We start from the raw sequence: 15242 nt of genomic DNA on the forward strand, positions 1-15242 counted from the left end.
GACCTAATCTCTTGATTCCAGGAGAAGGGCTGTAAACAAACACTGAATATTGCAGCCCTCATAATAAAAATAGGGAGAATTGGCAATGCCTTCTTGCACAGCTTCACATCATTTATGCAGGGCCATTTAGAACTGATTTACCTCTAATATTGTTAGCATTTTTCTTATCAGTCAGTTCAAAAGCAGCAGTTTGGCTGACCCCAGTGACTGTTGGATTTTTTAAATAGTTCAAGGCTAATGAGGTCTTTTTGTTGTAGAATTCTCCTAGCAGTCTCTCCACTGTCTCCAGTAGTTCATATCCTGGCTGGAAGTAGTATCTTTGGAGTTATACTGCATATCCCCAAAATGTGCCCTCTTATCAGTGACTATGCCTTCTAGAAACTGAAGATAGAAAATAATGCCTTGTAACTTCTATGACTTCTGAAATCAGGAAAAAACTTCCAGTAGGTACACCTGGGCTATGCCACAGGCTGCTTTGTCCAGAATGGATATTAAAATCAGACCTTGTTCACAAAACAAGAATTAAAAGCTCCAGCAAGAGCTGCTTCCCATTGCTGCTGTCCTATTTCTTGGGATCTGAATTACTTTTGCTTAGTATAAGAAGCGGGTGTGCAACCTGGGAATATAACCACTTCCAGCTTACTCTTTCTTGGCCCTGCTCTTGAAACTTACAGGTACTCCTTGTGCACCATACTCCTGGCTGGGACCTGTGACTGCACAGACGTGTTGCTTCCCTTAGTCACATTTCTTTATTAATTTTTTTGCAACTAAAATGCTGTCCCATAAAACCATCCATTCCCTGCAGATGGACCCAGCAGAAATTACTTCCTTGCAAACTGGGAAGCCTAGGGCTGGTGGGAAGCTGAGCAGTGAGCACTGAGCAATGCTGTAATTTGGCACCTCAGCATAATTCATGTGGAGCAAATATGACCCAATCCAGTAGCTGCTTCTAGGAGGTAATGCAGATGGCTCTTTAATTCAGGGACTGTAACTTCCACAGAAAGAATAATTAACCTTTTACCTTGACTATTGTTAGACACTTCTCTGTCATCACCTCTTCTGGCTAGATTCTCTCCTGGCTCCCTTTCTACTGTATATTCAAAGACAAGTCTGGTGGTATATTCTGTATTCTTTTTCTGTCAGTCTGTGCTTCCCTATCTGGCTGCCTTACACTCAGTCCTTCTGCTATACCTCTCCCTTTGTATAGCATAAAATATCTTGCTTTTTTTTTATTTAGAAAGCAGGATGAAATGAACTGCATATGCTGTATCCAAACATCCCATTGGGATTCATCTGCCTTTATTTCTGGAGGTATATATGAAGTGTAGCAGTGTGCTTTGCAATTGCTAGGAGAAAATAGGTCTGTGATGACCTGTGAGAAAACCCAAGCCTGCTTTCTGCAGGGCACAGTGAACCAGGGGGTCCAAAGTCAGATGGCAAGCAGTGGCTTGCATGCCATGTAGCATCAGGAGCACCAGAAGCACCCATGCACTTGCCAGCAGAGGCAGAATTTTGGATGATGAGCTAATTCTGAAGAGGTTCTGATATACTTAAGTTCTGCCTGCATAGATGCTGGGTGCTTGTCTTAAAGAGTGGAGGTTCAAATAGGAGAAATCAAAGGAAAGAAGAAATGAATGGTGAAAGGGTTACTCCGAACAATTATTTTAAACTCTATGGAGAAATAAAGCACAAACAAAAAAACCCACAAATTTCTGGCCTTTGACCTTGTTCAGCTCTAGACTAAATTCTTTCCAAAGTGCTTTTCTTACCTCTGCCATTTTAGGAGCACTGTGTACTCATACAGAGGTTTCTCAGGAGTTCTGTTCATCAGTATGACTGTTAATATATTCTGCCCACCAAAGCACACACTGGTCCTGACAAGTAACCCAAAGCTGGATAATACTTTTTCATGCAAATCTGGTTGCCCCGAGGGATATTGTTCCACTTGGAAACTGGCGTGTTGGTGTTCCATTCTGATGCTTTTTTCACTTAATTCCATATAAAATTCACTCCATTTATAAGGCAAAATAAGATTTTCCTAACTACCAGGTTTGCACTTAACAGAGTATCTGAAAATCAAGTTACATTTTTCATCCATACACTTCATAACTTAGCTTTGATAGCAACAGATATTGTGAAATCAAGACTGAAGTTAATTTTTTCTTGCTGCAGCATAAAGGGAGAGAGACTGTACTTTGCTTTTTCTACAAGTAAATTGTGTTGCGTGAAAGGAATCTCGCTGCGGGCGCGAGCTCGGTTCGTGAACAGAGTCAGTCGAGCTAGCGCTGGTTCAGATTAGTATCAGAGAACTAAGTTCGATCCGCTTGGCTCTGGGACCTGCTGGAACCACACCCTGCCTCAATCGGGCATGCGCATCTGGGCCAGCCTCAGCTGGCACAGGCGGGACAGGCACTGTCTGGGCACCTGCCGCCTACAAAATTGATTATCCAGCCTGCTAGTAATTAAAAAAAAAATCAGAAAAGCAAGGAGACTATAAGTTTTGCCATGGGGAAAGAGTTAATATTAGAGTAGCAACCTGCTTCTGAAAAAAGCCCATCCCTGACACTGCAGAGTAAACATATTATTTGTAATAAATGTATATAACTGTATAATATCATTGTTTACTTTTCAAGGGCATTAGACTAACTATTTAAACAATCTTTAGGTAAATCTTCAAACATAGCTTTAGCTTGTACAGTCATTCTACTGACAACCCCAGCCAAAGCCTACTGAGTTGAAAGCAAAGTTTTCTGTTGCTTTATTTTGAATGAGGCCAAAGAATTAAGTCATTGAGTCAAAGCTGGCTAAGTATATATAGGAAATAATAGAAAATGCCATATGCTTACAGGCTTCCCATCTATAACTGCACTCAACAGTGACAGAATATTTTCCATTTTCACATCTTTTCCATAATCAAACACTTTCTATTTTTTTTATTTTATATGTAGCCCTGTTGGTCAGGTTTGGTTTTGTTTTTTGGTTTTTTTTTTCTGGATGCAACCCGTTGCCCATACTGTGTGTACTTCTATTTGCTAAATACAGTGAAAATGCCAACATTGAGTAATTAGACTGGAAGGAACTCCCTGACATACTGAATGACATGAGGTGATGATCCATCTGGTCCAGTCCTCCCTGCCTAATAACCTGCTAGTGCTTCCACTGCATGGAATGAGAGATGTTATAATTACTGATTACTTTTCAAGCTGTTCTTCCAGATTCTTTCAAGCTAGCTGGAAAAGGTGGCATTTTTTCAGGATCTGTCTGATAGGAACATAGGACTCTAGCGGGTAAAGGAACACGAGGAAGGCTTTTTCTCTGGGACAAAAGTGGGATGAGAATGAAGAAGGGGAAGCTTGCACAGAGAATGGTGGCATTACTGAGGGTGGTCTTGCTGAAGTCTTCACAAGATGTGGCAGTGATAAAAACACTCCCTGGAGTGGGGTATAAGCATGTGAAGGAGGGCATCAAGAAGCAGCCACCAAGAAGCAAGGCCAGGCTTGCTTCTGATTTAATCAGGGACCATTTTAACTCTTAATTTAGTAGGAACACAGCTTCTTCTGGTTTGTTATAAGAATCCCTGGAAATGGTAGAGGCAGCATGGCCTTTCAGGGAACACAAACCTTAGGGACAAACACTCCCTGCCTGCCCTCTACAGCCCATTAAAACGTGTAAGATGTAGAAGTGTTTATTGCAATACTTGTGCACATCACAGAGATTTCCTGGGTCTGCGGTACAGGTCCCCTCCCTTAGCAGCAGATGGCAGTGGAGTTAAACAAATGAGTGGAAATAAATCGAGAAAAAAGTGTTTTGCCTGCTGGATAGTGTTGCTGCAGAGAGCTGATAGAGCTCCGTGCATATTCAGATAGTGCAAGGTTCATTTCCAGAGCACAGATGACCCGTGGCACAGGGAAAGCAGCAGAAAATATTAATTCATTCATAATTACTTGTAATCCAACTCGTGTTTATTTTGTTTGCGATGGTTTTGGTCATAGAAACAGTAGAAGAGATAGAATGAGGGTGAATCTCAGTTTCAAGTGAGTAAACTTTTGTTCTTTATTATGTATCTTGTGCTACATCTGAAAGAATTAAGAGATATCACCATGGGTTGCTTTAAAACTTTTATGGTGCCTTTTTTTTTTTTTTTTACCTCAAAAAAACTGCGAGAAAGGGTTAATAAGGTCTCAGTTTAAAGCCAGAAGAACAAGGGGTCTGAAAGCAAACTTTTACAGCCCTGACTCACACTTTAATTTAATATCAGTTCTGGTGGAAGGATGGGAGAGGGTGATGTTTGTTTTCCAATTTCCAGCAGACAAATGATGGAGATGTCAATAGCTACTCAATTGCAACTTTTAAGTTTCTAGCCTAAACTGAAAAGGGACGAAAAGATACCAGGCATGTCTACTCAATGTCATTCATATCTTAGTTCCATAGCAGTATCAAGAAAGAAACATGCTTGTAGGGTCTGTGATTTCCAGTCAGTTGCTTGACCATCAAATACTGCATCTATATCCATTATTTACTGCTCAGTGCTTGTTCCACCTGAGGACACCCAGCACAACTCTCCCTCCATCACATCCCGGGGTATTTACTCTATGATTATGCAAAGCACTCCAAGAGTGCCTTGCATATGGCACTCAAGGCCAAAATCTTCATCTCAAAACTTGTTTGAGTTATTAGCGAGTTCTGACTGAAGTCCTTAGCTATGAAGAGTGCTGATCATGTCAATATCATGAAAGAAGAAGAGGAACCTTTCTTGTCCCCCTTTTTTTGACCATTAATGCTCTGGAACACAGACCTGGACTCTGCAGCCCTGTTCCCAAGGGCTATGAAACCACTGAGACTGCTCTGAGACAAAACTGCTCTCAAGAGTTTGATTGCCCTTATCATAGCATGCATTAACTACAGATTTTCTTTTCAAGCTTATATTTACATATACTATAGTCTGAATGTGCTTTTAATCTGCCCATCTTATTAGAATTTTTGGTTAAAAAATGTGCATGACACCCCAGTAGACATATTCATAACAAACAAGGGTACAAGTTTGAACCACATGTGAAGAAGCAGCTCTACTGCATCTGTCAGTCAGTCCATACACAAAATGCACAGAGCATCAATTCCTTTTTAGGTTATTTACTGTGATTTATGTTTCTGCCAATAAATCTAAAATACAGGTCAAAGAATATGTAGCTCAAGTAAATCCATAAATGTAGCAGAAAAGCTTCACTAACTACCTCAGATTGCCAAAGCTGAGGTAATTTCCTTCTTGTGAAAAATACTGAGCTCCATAAATTATTTTTATCATCTCTGGGGCAATGCAAACAGTTTCCAACAGATGTTGAAAGTATGATATGTTTTTTATTTTATATCAGAACACCACATTTACACAGCTCTTAAAATATCAAGTCCAAGATTCTGCTTGTGCTTTAAGGCCCCAATTCAGCAACATGTTAAAACAGATTCTTCAGGTCCTGACATTAAACACGTGCCAAAGTCATAGATTGCTGTTGCATAGTCATAGATTGCTGAATTTGAGCCTAAGGCTAAAACTTTTTACCACGAAATTCAAAATTTACCTTCCGTTTTCCTTCGAGGAAAATGAGGCATTTATTAAAACATAATATAAACACACATTTTAAAACATTTGAAAAGGCTTCTCTTTCAAAGGGGACTGGCTCGTCCTTTGGAGATGACTGGGTAAGCAGTAGCTCTGCAGGGAAACCTTGTATAAAAGTTTATGTATCATTTTTGCAACAGTTGTACTACTGTTTATTTATCCAGCATTATTTCCCTGAAGAAAACAAAAATACCTTGAACATTTAAAGAATATAAGCATGAGAGGTGAACATCCTACAGAGAACTTTGGAGAAAACACCTCTGAATTAACTTACAGTACATTTGTTAAACATGAGTAGCTCTAATAATGACATTTCATTTAACAATGCCCTTTGTCTTTTCAGTTCATCAGTTACCTATTTCAGTAATGAACTGCAGTCATACCATTCTGATTTTCTCCTAATGTAAAGGCTGAGATCACTTCACTTGCAGTGGAGCGTGATGCTATTATTCTGTTTGTGGCTGAGGAAAAAAAGCTATAGAACCTATCACATTGTAACTGGCTAACAAATATTAAACTCTGTGGTCACAGACATACCAATAATTGTGTTTAAATTTTAAATAGAACATGTGAAATAAAAATAAAATAAAATAAAGAAGATAAAAGAAAAGAAAGAAATGGTTGAAAATGCTCAGCATATCTATTTCATGAGCAGAGCAGTAAGTTTTCAGCTGGGTAAAAAAATGACCCATGCATTAAACGTTATTTTAATTTTTTTATCAGCAGTCTGTGCGTATAACTTAATAGCAACATTTTCACTTAGGATGAATAATGCCAGTTGTGAAAATAAAATGGAGTTGCCTGCACTGCTTAAGAAGGATTTTCTAAAGAACCAGAGGAAGTCAGATTAAGTGGGTAATATCCCACTTTGCACTATGTAAACACAAGACTGATAAAAAATATAATAGGTCTACTAGATATGATCCATAAGTCTTACCAGGGGTAATGGAGCCTACTTGCACTCATTTGCCTACCTCTTTTTGGGGTTTCTTCAATTGCAAAAGCTTTTTCATTGCCTTTCCAGCTGTGAGAGAGACAATTTAACCAGGCTGCTGTTTTCACTTTCCTATTCACCGTGATCCATTAAAAATATTTTCAGAGCTCACCAAAAGCATTTAATTAGCAGAGACTGGTATTCAGCACTTGATAATCTTTTCCCAACTGAACCAAATCTGTACAATTTACAATAGATCTTTGGAAAGCTGCTTTTTTTCCGTGTGCTGCATCTATAGATCTCTCTCAATTACCCACAGTAAATTTAGGCATTGTACAAGAGCAAATTTTACAGTCCATGAAGAGATGAAGTGAAATCTAGATGAAATTCATTGTGACAGATTCTCAGTTAGTGCCCTGATGTGTCTGTATTACAGAAGATAGACATTCTATTAGCATGGAAGCTCCCATAATGGACTGTGAATCATTTCAGGTAATAGAGATGCCAGCTGGAATGACTGAAAAGCACTATTGAATTCCATTAGAGCTCTTTGTTTTTAAATCAGTCATTTCTTTGTGAATATCCAACTATATACTTCTTGACCCTAGCTGAGAGTAATAATTGTGAACTAATATTACAAAACATTAATCTGAGTTACTGTTCAATTAATGTTTCTGCTCGAGGATTATTTTTATGCTGCAAATGTGAAGGAGACTGTGGCTTGTATAACAAATATATATTTGGACTTGAGCTGGTGCGGAATGCAATTTTCAGTTATATTTCTGTCTCCACCGTATTCAGTCTCATCTCATTAGCTATAAAAAGACTGGGTATTGGCTTTTCTTTTTCTGAAGTCATCCTACCAGAATAAAATAGCTATAATCAAAAAATCTATAAAGATAAACATTTTTATAAGGGATGCAACAAATAGTCTTCTTTCATTTAGGTGCTTGGTTAATTATCAGCAAAACAACTAACACCATATCCTGTTACCCAAACAGCCCCACCTTATCTATCAATCATGTGTGATTTATCAGACTTGATAATTGCTCGGATAATTAACAGAGAATTTAGGTTTAGCCAGTGTGCTGAAACCTCAGAAATGCCTGCATAATTGCCATTTGGGTAGTAGATGAAGTTATGAATAATTCTTTTTCACATAAACACGAAGGTTGGATTGCAGGCTGCACATATTTCCTCCCCCATTACCATTAATGCAGAGATCATGTCATACAAGTGCTGTGGCATTGTCACATGCTAACTACATGTATATTGTTAAATTAATTAGAATACATATCTATAAAAATACAGGAAAAAATCTTTCCCTTTGTTTCTAAGTACTGACTGCTTCTTTCATGAGGAAGCACAGAAGGAAGATTGAAGGAAAATTAGTCTACTCAGTACAGTGGCAACCAGATTTGAATCTCTGTAATATTCACACATAAATCCTTTGGGAAGACTTTAAAGAGTAGGCTCTATATCTTCTGTCTACGATCATCTATTTTCACATCAGAATGAGCAACATTATCCTTATATGCTAGAGTATCCTAGTCTACAGCTTGAAAATGAGACTCTCCTTAATGTTGTAATGACAGGTGTAAGATTAACTTTGTTAGGTGTCTAGCCACTCATGCAAACTAAATTAAATTAATGGAACAAATTTCTCTCATAATTAAGATAAAAATTCATGTCAGCTGTAACCTTGCTGTACACTAATTATATACAAATGATTTATCATCTGCTTCGCCCAGAATATTAATCCTCAACTCATTGATAACTGCAGCCAGTTTTAAGAGATGAGAGTTGATTAACTATGACAGATTGGGCAACCACAGTACCAAGTGCCTGCACAGCCATTGAAACCAATAATATTCAAATTGCACTTCTTATTTAAAAATGCATTCCCATGGAAACAGATGCATGTTTAATGAGGGTTAAGGAGATTATTTCAATAACGGCTGATATTGGAACAGTGGGCAGAACTAATCAATAATAATTAAGTCCTTAGCCTGGTTAAGATATGGTTCTATAAAGCAGGTTATACACACATTAGTGATATACTAGTTTTGGCCACGTTACATGTAATGTCTTCATGCACTGCTGTTACTTATTTATTTTTCCTGCTGCAGGAGGTATTGCATAGTTAACAGATGTTAAAAAAAAACAATAATCTAGTTTTGGCTGCCTCCAGCTCCAATAAAAAGAAGAAGAAATGGATGCCACCAGCAGTTTTTTGAAAGTCCAAATGGAAACTCCTGTGATAATTACACTTTGGGAATCTTTTTTACAATAATGTTTTGCCACCAAAAAAAAAAAACAACAAACCAAAACCCAACAAAAAACACCAACCAAACCATCTCAAACAAAACCCAGCATCTTTTGAAGCATCACATGTTAAACAGGACTCTCTTGGACTGTGACATTATATTTTTACTTTAAGTGAAAATTATAAAAATCAACTTGTAAAACCTTTAAGAAAAAGCTATTAGTCTTGAATTGTTGGTTAATAATATCTCCTTTAATGAATTAAAAAATATGCAAAATTACAGACATGTTGAAGACTTACAGGTTTGGGCTCAGGATTTTTTTAGTACTAATTCTGTCTCCCCAAGACAGCTTTTTAATACTAATTGCTCACTGAGACTCTAAGAATCTTTGTCACAATCAAGAAAAACCCAGTCTTGTACCAAGGCATTAATAAGGCACAACCAGCAAGCTGGATGAGCTAAGTAATATTGCTGGGAATGAATTATTTTCTGGAAAAGTTGGTGTGCCTAGAGCCAAGTTATGAGTGGAAAGAAAAGTTAATTGCTAGTATAAAAATGAAGGCAATTATGAAGTTAAGACAGAGTGTGAACCTGCTGCTCACACTGCTGAGGTGGGATAACCCACATGCAATGCTGCCCCTTTTTGGGTTTAGAGGTGTCCAGGAGCCAAGGGAGCTGGAGCTGCAGAGAGGTTCCCAGAGGTCCCTCCCAGCCAGACATTGCAGGCACAGCTCAAGCTTTCCTGCTGCCCAGTGTGGTTCCATTCTGACATAAAGCAACAAAATCCAGGAACTTGGCTCCTGTCTTTGGCTGCTCAGGGACTGAACTTTAAGAGACCTGACCCTTCCCAGTCTGCTAATTCTTAGTATGTGAACAACTTGGAACAGGAATGGCTGATTTCACAGAGGCTACACCTGGACTTTGTTTGAAATGCCACTTTGAGCTTTTCTGGAGTTGGCATGTTGCTTAACACCCACTCAGCACCTGGCTGAACACAGGTTCTCCTCCATAGGTATCTCCAGAGCTTGGCTCAGGTGGCAATTTGAGCTCCTGCAGCTGACTGCATAGAGCCAGCTGCATGCCAGCCCCTGCTGGGATGGGGAGGTGCAGGTCTGCCAGTGCTTTGTAGTGATACTTCAGGCTGGTGTCGAGCAGACAAACCAGGCTGCCCTCCAGAAATACTCAATGTTGCACGCAGCCAGAGTTTTGGATATCCACAGAAAAAGAAGAACCAAACTACCAGAGCCCAGCCACCTCGGCACTGGCAGTCTCAACATGTGGGCAGCAGATCAGGGGCTGCTTTCTACCTGCCAGTATAGACTTAGCCTCTCAAAAAATACTTTAATCACCAGCCTAGGAAATCAATATTCTGTTTCATCATAAAGGTCCTTTTCAGTATCCAGTCCCATGAGTGACTTTCTTTTTTCTTCTTTTTTTTAAACATTTGCTTGCTGTTCTTCAAAAGAAATTAAAGTTCCACTTTAATGAAAAAGAAAATATGAACTTTATGGGAAATTCAAACATATCTTTCTCTACATTTCTAGCTATTTCAGGTCTAATTGGCTTTGAATTTCTGAATGCAGATAATGAGAAGAATCATATCTATCTGGGATTGAAGAGAATATATGCAGAGCAAGTCAAGTACTTGATATCCAATTTAACTTGGAGTTGGATATCAACCTTAAATAAGCAAAAAAGCCATGAGATTTTTTTCATCATCTTATCCTTAGGGGATACATATCTGCTGTAAATCTAATCCACTGTAGTACATCACTGTACAGCCCTCATCTCTCAACACCAGTGCTAAGGAATGAATATCTACAAGGCAGAACACAGATGGGGTACCAGCACTGTAGGTCTGATGTGGCAACCAGACATTGCCCTCCATATTTCTCTCATGATTCAGTGGGTATGAAAGTTTTTGTGTTAACTGCCTTTCAGGTCTTTGGGATCACTACACAGAAGGAAACATCAGTAGAAATGCATAACAGTGAAAGCATAAAAGAAATTCCACATATAAAATGACTTTTCGGGGCAATTTTATATGTGGTATGACATGGAAACCTTTACCTACCCATGCCAACATCTACTAAGTCGGTGAGCTAAACTGTGTCCAGCAAAGCAAGTAGCAGTCCCTGTCCATCCAACACTCTGGCCCTACTGCAAATACTTTATGCATCTGCTCTGGTCGTTGGAGTATGTTGTAGCTACCATTGATGCTATTGCTCTTTTTTTTCTCCCTCCCTTTCTTCACATAAAGAAATCCAGGCATGAAAATAGCATGAAACTACCCATCTTCTTAGAGCATTCAGGCGTTAATGGACCAGTTTCAGGGGAAATGCCAATGTGGAAAGCCATGGCAGTCTTCTTAGGAAAAGAAGTGAACTAAAAAGAAAGTAGTACTAGTTAAAGTCAAGCTTTGCAATCATTTAGCACAACATTTCTAGCAGGAACTCAGCACGGACATTTGGCAGTGATGGTATCTAAACCCAGCTCCCTGGGAATGGCTAAATGGGTCCTATATTGATGAGTTCTACTTTGGCTAACTGCTCAAGGTAGAAATTAGGAACACACTGGTAGCCCTTATTGTTACCACTTAGAAATATGGCTGATAGACCTGAATTTACTTATACTGACACACAAAAGAACATACACAACCTTTGGTAGAGTTCCTCCAGTTTAACAGGCACAAGGAGAAGCAAATGCCAAAAATGGAGAGTGTTCTTGTCCTAAATCTCTTTTGCACAATGAATTAGTTTTACCTCAAACATCTTCTGCTCCCTCTGCTCAGAGGAAGAAGTGGGATTATGTGCTGCCATCTGACTTCCCCAGGAGGAACACTTCATCCCACTGATCAAGCTCTGCAAACAAAATGCAATTATTTCAGAGGAGAGCACAGTGAGCCCTAGTTTTGCTACTTCCACTTATTACCAAGGAGCATCAAACTACCCAGCCATTTTCTTGCAGCCATCTTTAAAGAAGGCAATGATCTCAATGTGCTGCTAACCTAATGAGGGCTGTGTGTGACAGAGTCGTGGATACATTTTCTCACTAGCCTAATGAGGAAAGTGACAGACAGTGAAACAGTTCACACTCGAGTAATTTTCTAGTCATCAGCAACTGCAGTGTTCATGGTAGGAGAAGCCGGAGAAAGGACAGAGATATAAAAAAAAAAAGCACATTGGCTCCATTGGCCAGAATAAGTTATCACTAGGAGAGAGGTCTTGGGGCAAACTCCCTTAGGAAATTCAAACAAAAAGAGTCAATTTAAGGCATCTCTAGCAGTGCATTCAATTAAAATTAAATTTAAAAGGTAGGATCAGCTGCTGGACTGTTACGCCACCTGCCCAAAGGAAGAAAAAAATTAGAGATGTAACAAACCTTTACTCCTGATGCCTGCAAGCTGCTTGCAAATGACTAAATACTACTGGCTTCTCACAACTGTCTGTTCAGCACAAAGTCCAGTTCTCCTTCTTTGCCTCCCACCCTTAAAAAGAAGGAAACCAGCAGCAAGTAGCTCATTATCCATATCGACAGCAAGTGTATGAAAAATGCTGTCCTTCTTACATTTTTAACATACTGGCAACTCCTTTCAGTGAAATCATTATTTCTTAAGGGAATATTACTATTAGCCCTGTCGGTGGAGAAATTTTTCCTGATATCCAATCTACACCTCCCCTAACACAACTTGAGGCTGGTTCTTTTTATTCCATCACTTGTTAGTTGGGGGAAGAGACTGACCCCCCACCTTGCTATACAAACTCCCCTCAGCTACTTGTAGAGAGTGACGTCTCCCCTCAGCCTACTTTTCTCCAGGGTAAACGACCCCAATTCCCTCAGCCACACCTCATAGGAATCATCCTCCAGACCCTTCACCAGCTCTGTTGCGCTTTGGACATGCTCCAGCACCCCCACGTCCTAAACATGTGAGGAGCCTAAACATGAATAGCTTTGTGGCTCACTATGGATCATTCTGTCACACGTGCAAAGCACCCCATGGGTAGAGAGACAGGCCCTGCAAGCTTTCCTGTGCTGGAATCACTTCATGGAGAGCTATGGACATGGTTTGGAGGCGTGCATCAATTTGGGATGGCAGTGTTCATTCTGACATTCCAGATCTGGTGCTGCTCTGCAGGCAGCAATCTCCTCTGCTGCTTCAGCATAGCTCTCCACAACCTTCCTGAAGCTGCTCTGTGGGAGCTGGATGGTGTCCAAAATGCCTAAACTTCTCCCCTGCTGCACCAGTCACAGCTGCAGTGTGTCTTTGCTCCACGTACTGGTGGGGTAAGTACATGGGCTAGAGGGTGGGTCAAAATACCTCCCAATGACCACAGCAACAAGAGATGAGCCCTTGTGCCAATAAATCTCACCCTGCAAGGGCAGCTTCTCATCCCCAGACAGAGCACATATCTCAGGCTCCTCTGCTGAGGACATGGCAGAGCTTTTGCCAGGTGTTAATTAGCTAATGCCTGCAATCACTCCCTAAATCATTTCTGCACCAGCTTTGCAGGCTGCTGGGGAAGTGAAGGACTTGCAGGAGTCACCAGAGGCACAGATGTAGTTAGCCAGGAACTGAACTCAAACTTCTGGGCTCTGGTCCTCAGCTCTGGCTGCTCCACCAAAATAGCATCCAAGCTCAGTAAGAGCCTGGATAAACTGTTTTTTTTCTCTGATGTTTCTCCTTGTCTGTGTGAAAGCATTCCCTTTGCCTTGTGACAGAGGCGATTGGGTTTTGAGCCAAGTGCCTCTGCTGTCCCACATCTGCTTCTGCTTCCCTGCATGGCCTTAAACTCCTTGGACTACAGCAGTCACATTAGAAGAGCCCAAAACTGCTCCCAAGAGGTTGTTGTGTCGGCACAGTGTTGGGCAGTGCTCATTTGTTCCTGGTGGCCTCCAGACCCACATCCCTTGGTCTTTGTACCCCACTGAGCTTCCGTCCACTTCTGGCCAGAGCCAGGCATCTCCTGACCACATCACACAGAGGATGCAGCCCCACACAACCTGTGCATACTCTGTTTTTCTTCTTTTTAGAAGCACAAAAGCATTCAAGCCATGTAAACCCACACAACCTGGGATGCACCTGCTTTCGAGTCACCTCCCAGAGGACGGCAGACGCTGCTGTCATGGCACAACTGGGACAGCCTTTGGGTTCAGTTATAGCTGGAAGTAAGCCAATAAACACTGGGGTTTTTTGAAAAGCATAAGGGAATTGGGTGCTAATAATAAATAAAGTCCCCCCGACTTTAACTGAGGCTCAGCATTCAATTCCTTCAGGCTGTTTTTTTGTCTAGAAAAAGAAACTGGCTTTTATGGGCACAGCACAAACATTAAACTACTTTGAAGAACTCTCCATGTGGAACTGCTCATGTGCAATAAAACCAGCAGTGTTTTCCAGTATAAATAATCATTCATTTCTTGAAATCATAAATCATTCACCAGTTGAATTATTTGGGTGTCAGAGGATAAACTGCTAAATCTATATTTAGCATCTAACTCAAAGTCCTGCCTGATTTTCAGAAGTACTGCACGGTCTTCAGCTGGCAGAACTTGCACATCAAATCCCTCAGAAGAAAGGGCTTAAATCTGAATTTACACGCTTACATTTTAAAACTCCACCCATCTCTTCAGGGTATTCTGCAAAGGAAGCTGAAAATGAGTTAAAAACTGTTGTGAGTCTCTTCAGAAATTATACGGTGAGAGGCATTCCAGCTGGAAATATGTTGATTTTTCAGAATTAATTTTTCATAAATGTCTCCCTTCTTGTGAAAATCTGTCTTGCTCATCACAGATCCCCTGGAATGTGATAGCTTTGGCCATGACAACCATGCTCTGGATGGCAAGGAGCAAAGACCCTGTCCTGGGGGGGAAACCATCCAGTTGTGCCTGGCAGATGGAGCATGGGGACAGGAGGAAGCCCACGGTGTGGTGCTGCAACAAACCATGCACAGGGAGATGGGAGATGTCTGCACACTGTGTGATCCTCCCCATCAACAGACTGGATTTGACAAGCCTGTATACCAGTAATGCCCTGGTTATATCAATGCCCTGAGCCACTCTGAGTGTCTGCACAGAAGTTTGTCCCAGCCTAGAGAGGGTGCAGGATTTTCAGATGGGCCTCGGTGAAAGTGTTCCATTCCCTGTGTAAAGATGGACACACAGAACCTGCCAAAAAAATGTTCAGCCAACCAGGAAGTGTCAAGAGGATTTTATAGAGGAAAAAAGATTTCAAGAAACCCAGTGGTTAAGTCAATGTTCATTTTACTTTGTAGTTCACCTTAAGTGATCCTGTGTGTGAGCCAAAAGCCTCAAGAAAAGAAATGTGTGTGAAAGACATAAAGCCATGAAATGGTGGGACAAACAGCCTCTCTTCCTCCAGTAAAATGAAACAGCAGCTACTTGTGGAAAGAATCCATGTGCCAAATCTGTA

This window comes from Heliangelus exortis, chromosome 6 (genome assembly GCF_036169615.1).
Source record: "Heliangelus exortis chromosome 6, bHelExo1.hap1, whole genome shotgun sequence".
Lineage (NCBI taxonomy): Eukaryota > Metazoa > Chordata > Aves > Apodiformes > Trochilidae > Heliangelus > Heliangelus exortis.